The 11,556-nt window shown below is 42.2% G+C and overlaps 1 protein-coding gene across 2 annotated transcripts in view; it reads left to right on the top strand.

Annotated features, from left to right (window-relative positions):
* Window positions 1-1,701: 1,701 nt before the first annotated feature.
* Window positions 1,702-11,556, top strand: part of gabra3 (gamma-aminobutyric acid type A receptor subunit alpha3) — a 99,847-nt gene continuing 89,992 nt past the window's right edge. For both annotated transcript variants that reach the window (XM_084374206.1, XM_084374205.1), the window contains exon 1: window positions 1,702-2,131. The gene's annotated coding sequence lies outside the window, so the exon portion shown is untranslated. The remainder of the gene's footprint in view (window positions 2,132-11,556) is intronic.

Genomic DNA, 11,556 nt, shown 5'->3' with positions numbered 1-11,556 from the left:
CCTTTAATTGATCCATTATCTATCCTACTAAATTTATTCTAGTAGACTAATGGCTGCAATTATAATAAAACCCCCCCAAGGTTATGGCATCATCAGAGTTGATATAAAGTAAATCTCAGAGGGCTTTGTTGGTAAAAGTTGCTCATTTATTACTCATGAACCTACTGCAAATGTAGTCTGACTGCATAAACATCCAGAGCATTGACATTATCAGGACTCCCACTGTCACAGACAATACTTTACATAGCACAAATACTGTAGATGTAACAGTTAGCAGAAATATAGCATGTTTTAAGGCAGTTAGGGTTAGGGTTAGAGTCGGGCGAAGTTTCGTAGTCCACAAAGCATTTCAGGAGCCTTACTGGCAAACAGTGTTGCAGCATTCTCCTAAACACTGAAGTAGATGGGGACTAAAATGATCAAAAAATGATAAAACTTAAAATGGCTCGATACAGCTCATCCAGCATACTCCAAATCTCAGACAAGCTTGTGCACCCACTTCAGACGGGGTGCGTGCTAGTGTTAGCAGCTACAGTGAAGATTTTAGGTGCACATACCGTCTTTTCAAATCAATTTGGGATCTCTGGGCTTCCAGAGACTTGGATTACACCAGAGGCGCTGTATGGAGTCATTCAATGTTTCTTTTCAGATGTTTTTTTTTTTTTTCATTTTAAAACAAGTCTCCATCTACTTCAATGGTTTCGAAGATTACTGTTTTGTTGCGACGCTCCAGAAATGTTTTGTGGACTACAAAACTTCACCTGACTTTCTATTGGCATTGGGGTGAGTAGATAATGACTGGATTTTCATTCTTAGGGGGAACTTTTCCTTTAAGTTGAAAGAGGCTCAGTCTTTTAGATTCAGAACTATGTGATCAAACATACATGAAGCAACATGTGTGCTATCACATATGAAAGCAAACACATTTGGAAAGAAAACAGTAGGGGAAATTACCAGTGGGCTTTTGCATAGATACAAAAGAAAAAATGAGTCAGAAATAAGTCCAAATATTCATGTTGCAAATGGACTGCAGTGATGATGGCAACCTGACTACTTCATTTAAACATGAGCTGTACTCTGACTGCAAGTCACTCAAATCAGTTTTGTCTATTTTATTTATTCATTTTTCCAGCTGTGATTTATTTGATCTTGTGTATTCAATAGAAAACAAAATCAGGTCAGAAACTGCTGCTGCTGCTGCTCGAAAAGGCATTCACTCAAACACACCTGGGAGTTGGCAGAGTGCGAGCAGGCTCTTGTACTATTTGCTGCTGCATGAGCAGAGGTTAGAGGTGACATTACATGCCTTGCACAAGGGCACCTTGGGCACGGCTGGAGATGAAGGTGAGGCATCCCATTTGTCTCTTTCCCACAGCTTCCTCTCACTGATTAGACCACGCCACCCCCCCCAAGGTCACTGAGTGGGACTGATATGCTCCCATTTCCTACTACTGCAATGACTCAGATGAGATTGCTATATCACTGTCAGCAGCAGCTCATAGGCTTGGCATCTCTGTCAGTTGTGGTTGGACCCTGGGCACCTGCGTCAGTGCTCAGACCGCGGAGCCCCGCTGAATAAGTGGGCCCACTCACTGCTTTTTTCTCGCCTGGGAGGTTTTTTGTGCAATAACGCACAAGGAGGAGGGAGGGAGGGAGGGGAGGGGAGGGGGGGGGAGAAAGAGTCCCCTTCCAGCTGTCGAGAGCATCACTGACAAGCGGGTCGGTTAACAGCAAAGCGTCCACCGCACGTCCATGTGGGCATTGATCCGCATGACAGATCAGCGCCTCTAAAGCAGCCCTCGGGTTCAGGGTTTGCCCCTCCTGGCCAGCACCAATCTGAGCTGGGTAGAAGGAGGGGGCGGGAAGGTTAGTTTGAAGAGGGCAGAGCTCTGCGAGAGGACGCCGATAAATCCCACATTATTTCACCGCTGGAAGAAAAAAAAAGAAAAGAAAAGAAAAAAGAAAAAAGAAAAAGAGACCCCGAACCCGGTGGACAATAACAGCTGAGGGAGAAACCAGCCGGACCAAACGTCAGAACCTCATTAACTCCGAGGAAAACCCAGTCGGGAGAGAGGAGAAACAGCCAGAACACACGCCGTACCTACTGCTGCTGCTGCTGCTGCTGCTGGGGGTGAGATTATCCTGCTTCTCCTTCTGCTTCTCTCTCTTAATGCTCTCATTAGGTGTGTTTCATGTGACGAGGTTTGTCTGACAATAACTGGAGACGGTTGCAAACGTGCTCAATGGCAATGTTTCATTCACATGCAACAACTGCTGTGTGTGTGTGAGAGAGTGTGTGTGTGGAGCTACCGCAGTATAATTGATGGTTTAACAGGTCTCCCTTCGCATGCTGGGGGTGGTGGTGGTGGTGTGGGGGGTTGGTGGTGCTGATGTGAGGATGCGGCGCTGCAGGATCAACATTCAAAGTGTTGTTCGGCCAGTCTGAGCAACACATGTGGCGCTTTTCTTTTTCCTTTTTTCTTTTATGTCTGTGGGAATCGCAGTTTAAGACAATGGCGCTTGGTTTAACGCGCGTGCGACTTCTCCGGACAGTCAACACGATGCGACACTGAAGGCGCGAGCGGTTAATTGTTCACTTCCCGCTAATGGGCAATTAACGCGCGTGACGTTTCGTGGCGATACGTCCGTGCAAAAACTCCCGGGCTGGAGATCCCGACAGAAACAAGCCACCGCAACCTGTGACAAGACTGTTGAGCGGAGGCTAACTTAACCTTGAATAAAAGCCCCCCCTCCCCTCTCCCGTTACAGCGGAGGTCTGGCTCTGCTCTCCCCACAACAACAACAACAACACGACTGTAAAAAAAGCAGCAGCAAGGCTCGTGTTTGTCTCACATCTCTCTCAGAGCTGATCAATTTAACTGACGCAAAAAAAAAAAACCCAAAAAACACATCAACTGATGACGACAGTCAGAAACTAACACTTCCATATTCACTTGCTTCCTTTAATAATTCAAACTCTATACAGTTGTGTGTTCAGCTGAAGCCTGCCTCATTAAAAAAAAACACATCTCTGTCTAGAAACTCTCCCCTCCCCACTGTGCTGACCACATGTTGTGTGATGTGTCAAATAATTCAAATCTTTCTGGGCGTTTGCAGATGTACATGCAACTCCCCTCCCCGCCCTGCAAAAGAAGAACACAAATTGGGTCAGCACACACTCCACAGACTCTCAGAATTAACGTCACGTCGTCGTTTGTTCGCAGCCCAACAAGAAATAGGGTCACACAAATGGGCAACAAATGGTTTCAGCCCTGGAGTGATGTAGGAGGAGGAGGAGGACGAGGTCCCTGACTGGAAGCTAGAGCTGCAGCGATTAATCGATTAGTTGTCAGCTATTCAATTAATGAAGGCAGCTATTTGGAGAAGCAATTAATTGGTTTTAGTCATTTCTTTAAAAAAAAAAAAAAAAAAGTCAAAATTCTCTAATCCAGCTTCTTAAATGTGAGTATTTTCTGGTTTCTTTACTCCTCCATGGCAGTGAACTGAATATCTTTGGGTTACGGACGAAACAAGACATTTGAAGACATCGTCTTGGGCTCTTGGAAACACTGATCGACATTTTTCACCATTTTTAGATCGAAAAAACAATCGATAAATCAAGGAAATAAGCGACAGTGAAAATAATCGTTAGTCGCAGCCCAGAGCTTCTATTAAAAATGATTATTTTTGATGCATTTGTGTGCACAATGTGGGGATCGCCATTAGCCATGGAACAATATTAAAATTTCATGTCACCATTATTTTGTCCAGCGTTATTGTGATACACGATATTATCCCGCCAGTCAACTTTAGAATAAAAACTAAAATTGCACTGAAACATACAGGAGCCACTATAACCTTACAATAACACTATTACTGTATGATAGATAGCATCTTTTTTTTGTGAAAAGCAACCAAAGAATAACTAAATCGTAAATCATGAGATCTTCCTGCAGAACGTCACCTCCCTGTTGTTTTCTAGTCTGGAATCCACAGTATTTACTCACATCCAAGCAACCTAGACTTTTTTGCCTCGTGGACATTCACGATTACCTCGATTCATGATTATCAACTTATTGTGTTTCGTATCGCCATACGCGATTAAATCTTTTATCGTCACATCCCTAAATGACTTTTTTCCTGATAAGATGCATGTAACAAACAAACCTGTTGTGGTGTTTAAGGTGAGGCGGTATAAATGTGGGCGTGCAGGTGAAAGAGCAGGACGAACTCTGACATTTCATTACTCCTAGCTTCATCTTTTCATCCTTCTCAACCAGCCAATGTCAGAGGCCACGCTCTGGTATTAATTACCGGACATCGGCCAGATCAAGGTTACGACATCTTTCATTCCGAGGATGATTTCCTCACTCTCCGCTCCGTCCCTTTTTTTTGCATGCCACATTTTAAGGAGTCCCTCCTCTGTCTGCGCATCACATATTCATGTTTTCACCACACCTCTCATTTGATGTAATGCACAGTCATCTGTAGCTCCTCGCAGCCTTTTCCCCCCTCTGCCATCTCTCAGTCTGCACGCTACACGGCTCATAATGCGATGACTCCCCGGGCTCATGAGTGTGACCACAAGTAAATGTCTTTTCTCAGCCAGTTTCTTCATCTGTTGAGACATACAGAGCAGAGAGCCCCCCCCCCCTCGCCTCCCCTCCCTCCTTTTCACAGTAAATGGCCGTGTGGTGGAAAGGGAAAGCAAACTCAGATTTATTGTCCAGCAGGGAATGTGTCAGGGAGCGCAGATTTGGTTGAGGGAGAAGGTGTTATCTTTTTCATGCGCGAGTTGCAGATGGATATGTTGTGCTTCTGTGACTTTGGTGAACCTGCTACATCTGAAGTGGCGTGATTAGAGGATCTGTTTGTAATTGCTCTTCTTTGCATTTTGCATGCAGATGCAGCCAAATAAAACGTGTAGCGAAGATCGAGGCAGATTGTTGCAGGGATTAGCATTTCTATATTGTTCCTCGAGGCACAGTAAGGCATGATGCAGTAAAATGCAAAGTATCTCGAGTGATTACAAAATAAACGAGGGTAATGTCTCCCAGAGTGTTAAGGGAAAGCACTGTCTTTGTTTTTTCTTTATTTTGCAGGAGGCAAATATTCTGCCCATAAATGAATGTTAATGTTTACAACATGTTTTGGAAATGACTCAGTATGCTAAATAATAGGGTTACCCTCCACTACTGTTTGAAAAGCAGCGCACGAACACATATACACACATTGCCCTACAGAGAGGCTCGTTTTGGAGATGTCAATATGCAACGAGATCCACCACACAGCTCAAGTAGTGGAGATGGGGCCGAGGCATAAAGCTACTGCCTGATGATGATAATGATAACAGCTGACAGGAGGTAATCAAGAGAGCCCTTTAAGTGTATTGAAGCCTCCACCAAGATCATGTCAGTCATGACCAAGAGGCTTTGAAGGGAAATTTACAGCTTGGCTCCACAGGGGCAAAGATGATGAGAAGTGGGACAGCGCAGGAGAATGAGAAGCCCACGTTGGGTTATTACAGACAGGCAGGTAGAGAGACGCACTTACTTTATTTATCCAGCACAACCAAACGTCATTCATAGGATGAAATGGCAAAATTGAATATGTTGTGGAGTGCTTTTGGATTACTGTGAATTTCTCAAAATCTCCCAATAATTTCCCTAATCTAATTCATTCTCTGTGCTGGTGAGCTCCCATCATTTCCCCATTTATGTGCAAGAGAGGAGTAAGATTAATCACTGAAGCACCATTCAGATAGGAATAATGTTAACTCCAGACGCCCACTGATTCGTGATCATTTCCGTGATTGTCAGTGATCTTAATCCTGCAGAAACATTTCTGCCACATCTGTAATTTGTTATGTAAAAATCTCCACAAACAGATGACTTGTGTTACAGTGTTTTGGCAGAGTCACAGGGCTCCTGACAAGACCAATCTCATGTGGATGCACATCCCAGTAATTTAGAGACTAAAACTGCCTGCCAAGAGCTGCATAAAATATTTTCCAACAAGTACATTATGAGCAGAGCAAATCATCGGCCATTGTTTGAATGTTGGAGCTGGTGGAGCTGGTGGCACAGTCACACAGTTAAGCTGTTCAAATTGATCTTGGGAGATAATCACTGAGATTAAATTTGATATTTAAAAGTTTGTTTTTCTATTTGGCTGCACGGTGCGTTTCAGAAACAGCCTTTGTGAGGCTAGAATAACCGTAAAAATGAACAGAGACATTTTTGTGCAACATCCCCTTCTGCAACAATACTGTACCTTCCTTCAGGATCTCTTGTCACCACTGATGTTCACCTTTTGTTCCTCACACTCTGTTTGTAGTGCATAGAAAAAAAGGCAGGAAATTGCTATCACAGAATCATGTCAAACAAAAAGCAGGAAATAACAGATCCAACCGGCATTTAAAATAGAAATCTGCATGTTTCTACTGTTGGTTTTGTTGGTTTTGTTGTCATAGGCTCCTTTTTTTCCAACACGTTGAATCCATATGAAACAGGAGATTGTAGAAAATGTAATGCTACCATGCTCTCACTTATTTTCACCTGCTCTCCTAAACCACGTACGTCTTTCCAGGTTTACTGTGACCTTTAAGGTTGACAGTCAAAATCTCTCAAATGTCAGAATCTTTCTGGGTCTTAAAGCTTCATATTAGGACCGGCTGTATGGAAGAGGCAGAATGTCTGCATGCCCTGAGAAACTCCTAAAATGTCTGAGATTGTATTATAAACATCCAAGACCTGTAATGGCATTGAGGAGGCATTATCACTGTATTTAAGACGTTGTTTGTACAGTGAAGAATTGCCCCAGTCATGCATTAATTTGATCAACTGGCACGAAATATTTAAGGCAAAGCATTAAATATTGGGCTTTTGATTGAAGTTGGCAGCGGATTAAGAGGTGTTTTAGGCCTTTCAAGTTGAAGACAATGAGCGGTCAGATTTTGTTCCTGATCCAGATAAGCTGAGTGCTTGAAGGTTATCGGACAGCAGGTGCATATTTTGTGAAACAAGGTTCATGGCACAAATTGCAGTCAAGTGTGATGTGTGCAGAGGGAGTTGCGCCGCAACTTCTGGTGTTTTCAAGGCTGCAGGCACACCGGAATAAACAATTAAACCCTTACATGGTTGCATAACTTCCTGTAAATGATCCAAAAAAAGAGGGTTTTTTTCTGTTTAACAAATGTCTGGCTCTCTCTCTGTGAAACGTATCCAACGAAAAAATTCAATAAACAGCCATTATTCTGCTCCAACGCATCACGACGACCATCTCAGTCACAGGTCTACATGCACCTCGATTGCGGTGATGATGCTTACTTTGGCAGCACAGGATGATGCACACAGCTGTTGCCTCAGTAACCAAGTGTTTTGGCTGAAGATATGAAGAGGGGATTATTAGTAACAGAGAGTCCTGAGGGGTTTTTGTGATGTCATGTGGAAAGAGAAGATTTAATTCTCTTAAAATGTTTTTAAATGGACCTGGGTAGATTGCATGTGTCACAAGTGTCCCATGGGTGTCACCATCTTCAATACTGATTCATTTTAATGCAACCACTGGGAAACTGCGTGGGTGTCAAAATATAGTCCAAACAGTGTGAGACAGTAAAGAGCTCACAAGTTTTTGTGGTTATTTTGCAACAGCCTGGTGCTTGCTGCACAAAGAAGGAAAAAACAACACTTCCCCATAGCAAAACAACTGAATCGGTCAATTGCCAGCGACTCCAAAAACATCAGGGTTCCCAAAACTCAGCTCACCAGCTACAGGTGTACCTGACTTTTATTGTGTGCTCACAGTTTGGAAAGGTTAAGGCAAGGAAACTACTTGGTGGGGTTTAGGCACTAAAACTTCTTGGTTAAGGCGAGAAAACTACTTGATTAGTTTTGGGTAAGACAACTAGTTGGTTAGGTTTAGGTAAGAAAACTACTTGGTTAGGTTTGGGAAAACGTTGTTTTTCCTAAAATAACGTTACTTCTGTAACTTCGGTTGCAAACATATCTGTGTAATGTTATGTTACATTACCACCATAATAATTACTACAGCCACTAGAGGTTGCCCCCTAACAAGAGAGCGTAAATATGGGTCGTAATAAGCTTCTTTAATAGTCCACCTATATGGTAGTTTTTCTGAGGGGGGCGCGCTCCAGAAACTGTGAGCAAGCGTACAATGAATCTTGACATATATACAATATAAGCAAGATAATCAGCCATGCAAGAGCAAGAAGCAACAAGCTTGCCATGTACTTTCGTATAGATAGTGCCTGTCGAGTTTGTGCTGTTAACTGATATGGCTGACTTCATCATCTATCAAAATGTGTGCAAGTGGAGAGCACATTTATCTAACTTGTGTTTACTTCAAGGGACGGCACTGGCCTTAAGATAACTCTGGGGACTGATCTGAAATTCACCTTGTAGTGCCGAATGCTATGGGAGGCAGTAGTGATATAGAGACAGTAGAGCTCAAGTATACATACATCCCCAGGTCCCAGCTCCTTCATTTGAAAGGATTTACTACTTTTGTTTATTTTATGTGATAACAAATCAAATATGTTTGGGACTTTTACTGTTTGTCTGATGAAGCAAAACAAGCAATTTGAGGATGACACCGCGGGCTTCAGGGGATTCATTGATAATAAAGATAATTGTTAATTGCAGCTTTAGTGGACATTATAGTGAACTCCTGTCTGTGCAGCGGGAGGTTTTGTAGTTTGGGCCATTTGTAACACTCTTCATCACATTGTCACAAGCTGGATTTACTCTGTTTTAGGACATAGTCTATGCAGAGGACTGCAACAGTCCTAATGTAACTCAAAGTACATTTCTACACAGAAATCAACAGCTCCCGTCTTCATACAGTACATAAGCTCACTACTGAGACCATGGAACGATTTTTTTTCTTTATCACCCGCTGCCAGATGATTGTTGGCATTTAATGTGTGTAGCGTTTGGCCATCCTCATGCTGTCTCAGCCTACTCTTTATTGCAGCAGGTAGAGCGTGGAGACATGTCTTCCACAGAGATTATTTTACATCACTATTGCACTGCCATGCTCAAACACGGTGTAGGTGTGCTGAAAGATAGCTTTTAAATTCACAAGTGGATTTTACAGTTCAAATTATAGCATAAATTGTTCCCGTCGAGAACAATAACTATCAGATTTTCTGCATTTGCACACAGGAAATCTGTTAGTCAAGGTTATAATGACTGACTAACCTAAATGCCTCCGTAAACATAGGAAGTCGTGGGGATAAAAAATGCAAAATATTCAGATCAGACAAGGCAGCAGGGATACAAGAAGAATACACATCAAAGAAGGTCTTAATTGCAATGTCACAACGCTGGAAGCTTGTTCATAAGCCCTGACAGCAACAGCATGGTCACCTTTAGTTCTTTAACCTTGACACAGAAACTGCCGGGAGGCTCCTCTCTGAAGATTTCGGGCTGCACACAGGAATCTTAAGTTCAGAGACAGGGTTGGGTCAGGTCATTCAAAGACTGAAACACATTAGCAGGTCTAAAAATCAATGAGAACCAGGCATCCAGTGACAAGATGCTAAAACAGAGGAGACATGGTCCTGTCCCTTTGCTTTAGTTAAAAGCCTTGCTGCAGCATTTCAGCTTCATGGTTAAGATAGACAGAGCATGTATAGTAGTATTGAAGTAGTCATTGTGAGCACTTAGGATGCTATTAGAATATTATTTAAAGATCGTTCAGTATGTTTTTTTAATCTCAACTGTGAAATATTCGACACGAACGGAGAGGTAGCAATAAAACATGTTTTTCTGACCTCAGAAGTACTTCTATCAAGAGACACTTCTACTTTATTACATCTGAAAGACCATGAAAGTGCAGTGTAGAAGCAATATACCTCAACGAAATATCAGTCATATATCTATGGTTTTACTTGGTTTGTAGCAGGCTGCCAGAGGAACTTTTAAATGAAAATGTCCACCACAGAAAGAGGAGCATGGAAGCTGATCTTTAGATTTAGATTTGTAATTTGATGTGCACAAATGTATAAAGCAAACTATGTCACAGCCACAATATCATATACCAGCCAGCCGAAAGGATGTCTGCAATCAGCAGGGATGCCATCCTACTGTTATCTCGCTGAGCTGGACGGTCAGACCTTGGTTTTGCCTTGATGCATATCCATGAACATCACGACGAGGCGAGCAGACAACTCTGTCGGTCTCTGACACCCACCTTGAGCGAGCTCGACTTCATGCCAAGAATGTGAACACAGTTATCTGTGAGGACAGGAGGAACTGCAGCAGTGACTCTGTCCTCCTGTAAAACCTGTCAAAGGTTACCAAGGAGAACATAGCCTTTTTGTCAAAACAGCTGCCAATTCAATTACACTGGTAAATGAACTAGTTCTTGCAAGTCCAGGGCTAACATACATAAGTCAATACATAATGATATAAGCTACTATTTGAAAGTTTGGAATCAGCTTTTATAGTGATGTTTTTCTTCTTCATAGAGAAAAACAGAATGATTCAGACACCACATTTATTATTTACACTTGAAATAGTTTAGCTGAATAATGAAATGATTAAAACTTGCTTTAAAACTTTATTAAATGCTGTTCTTTCTCTCCAAATACCCTTCGATTATGGTTTGTTTTCCAGTCCAGAAGTAGCTCTCTATCAGTTATCAGTACAACTGGGCTCTAAATATTTTGGGAGCACATTTTTCTGTGCCCTCTGCAGTCTGCTCAGCGGTCAGATTGAAAAGGTTTAAACTGTGATTTGTCAGTTCATCGTATGTTCAGCTGATATTCTGCGACTCACGTCCAAGAGAGCTAACCTTAGACTTCTGTTGTGGGGTTTTAAGAATAGCTTTGCTAAGCAACACTCCTGTTAATTCCAGATGGTTACAGACATTACTGTGCACTTGACAATGAAACAGGAACCAGTTCTGATTTCAATCTGCACAGATTTTGATCCTAAGCTTCAAATTTCTTTACAAATAACTTGTGACTTATCAGACAATTATTAAACTGTTGCTCAGAGGTATCTTCGTTGATCTCTGCCCTTTCATTTGTCTGGTTGAGCGTTGAACAGCTTTTTTTTTTTTTACAGTACATGTTCAAAACATTACTTATTATGCAAACCCTTCATACAAAATTATATCTATTTGTTAAGAGCACTTTTACCTGGAGGTGTGAAAAACCCTTCAAAAATACAGAGTAGTCCTCTCAGCCATCCGACTGTACAAAATCAAGCTCTCGTGGCAGGAACGAATGGGTTGTGTGTGCTAATTGTGAAAGTAGATGAGGATGATTTTATGACAATTTCTCGCCATCTCCATTATTGACCTTCTCTGGTTGATTTTGTTTGTCCATGTCACCTTTTTCTGGTCACTAGTCGACCGTTTCTACCCATGCATTTGCTTGCCAGTCAGTTTCCAGTCGGTAGCGGGATCTTTACAGACATTTCAAGACACGTAGTCAATCGTTAGTCACCTTTGATCAATACCTGCCGTTGTCTGGTCAGTTGGTGTCCCTTACTATCCGTTGCTGCTGTATATCAAAGCTTTTAATGC

This window comes from Pagrus pagrus, assembly GCF_965226575.1.
Source record: "Pagrus pagrus genome assembly, chromosome: 14".
In the NCBI taxonomy this organism is placed as follows: Eukaryota; Metazoa; Chordata; class Actinopteri; order Spariformes; family Sparidae; genus Pagrus; species Pagrus pagrus.
The sequence above is the reverse complement of the archived record's forward strand: the minus strand, read 5'-3'. Positions and strand labels throughout refer to the sequence as shown.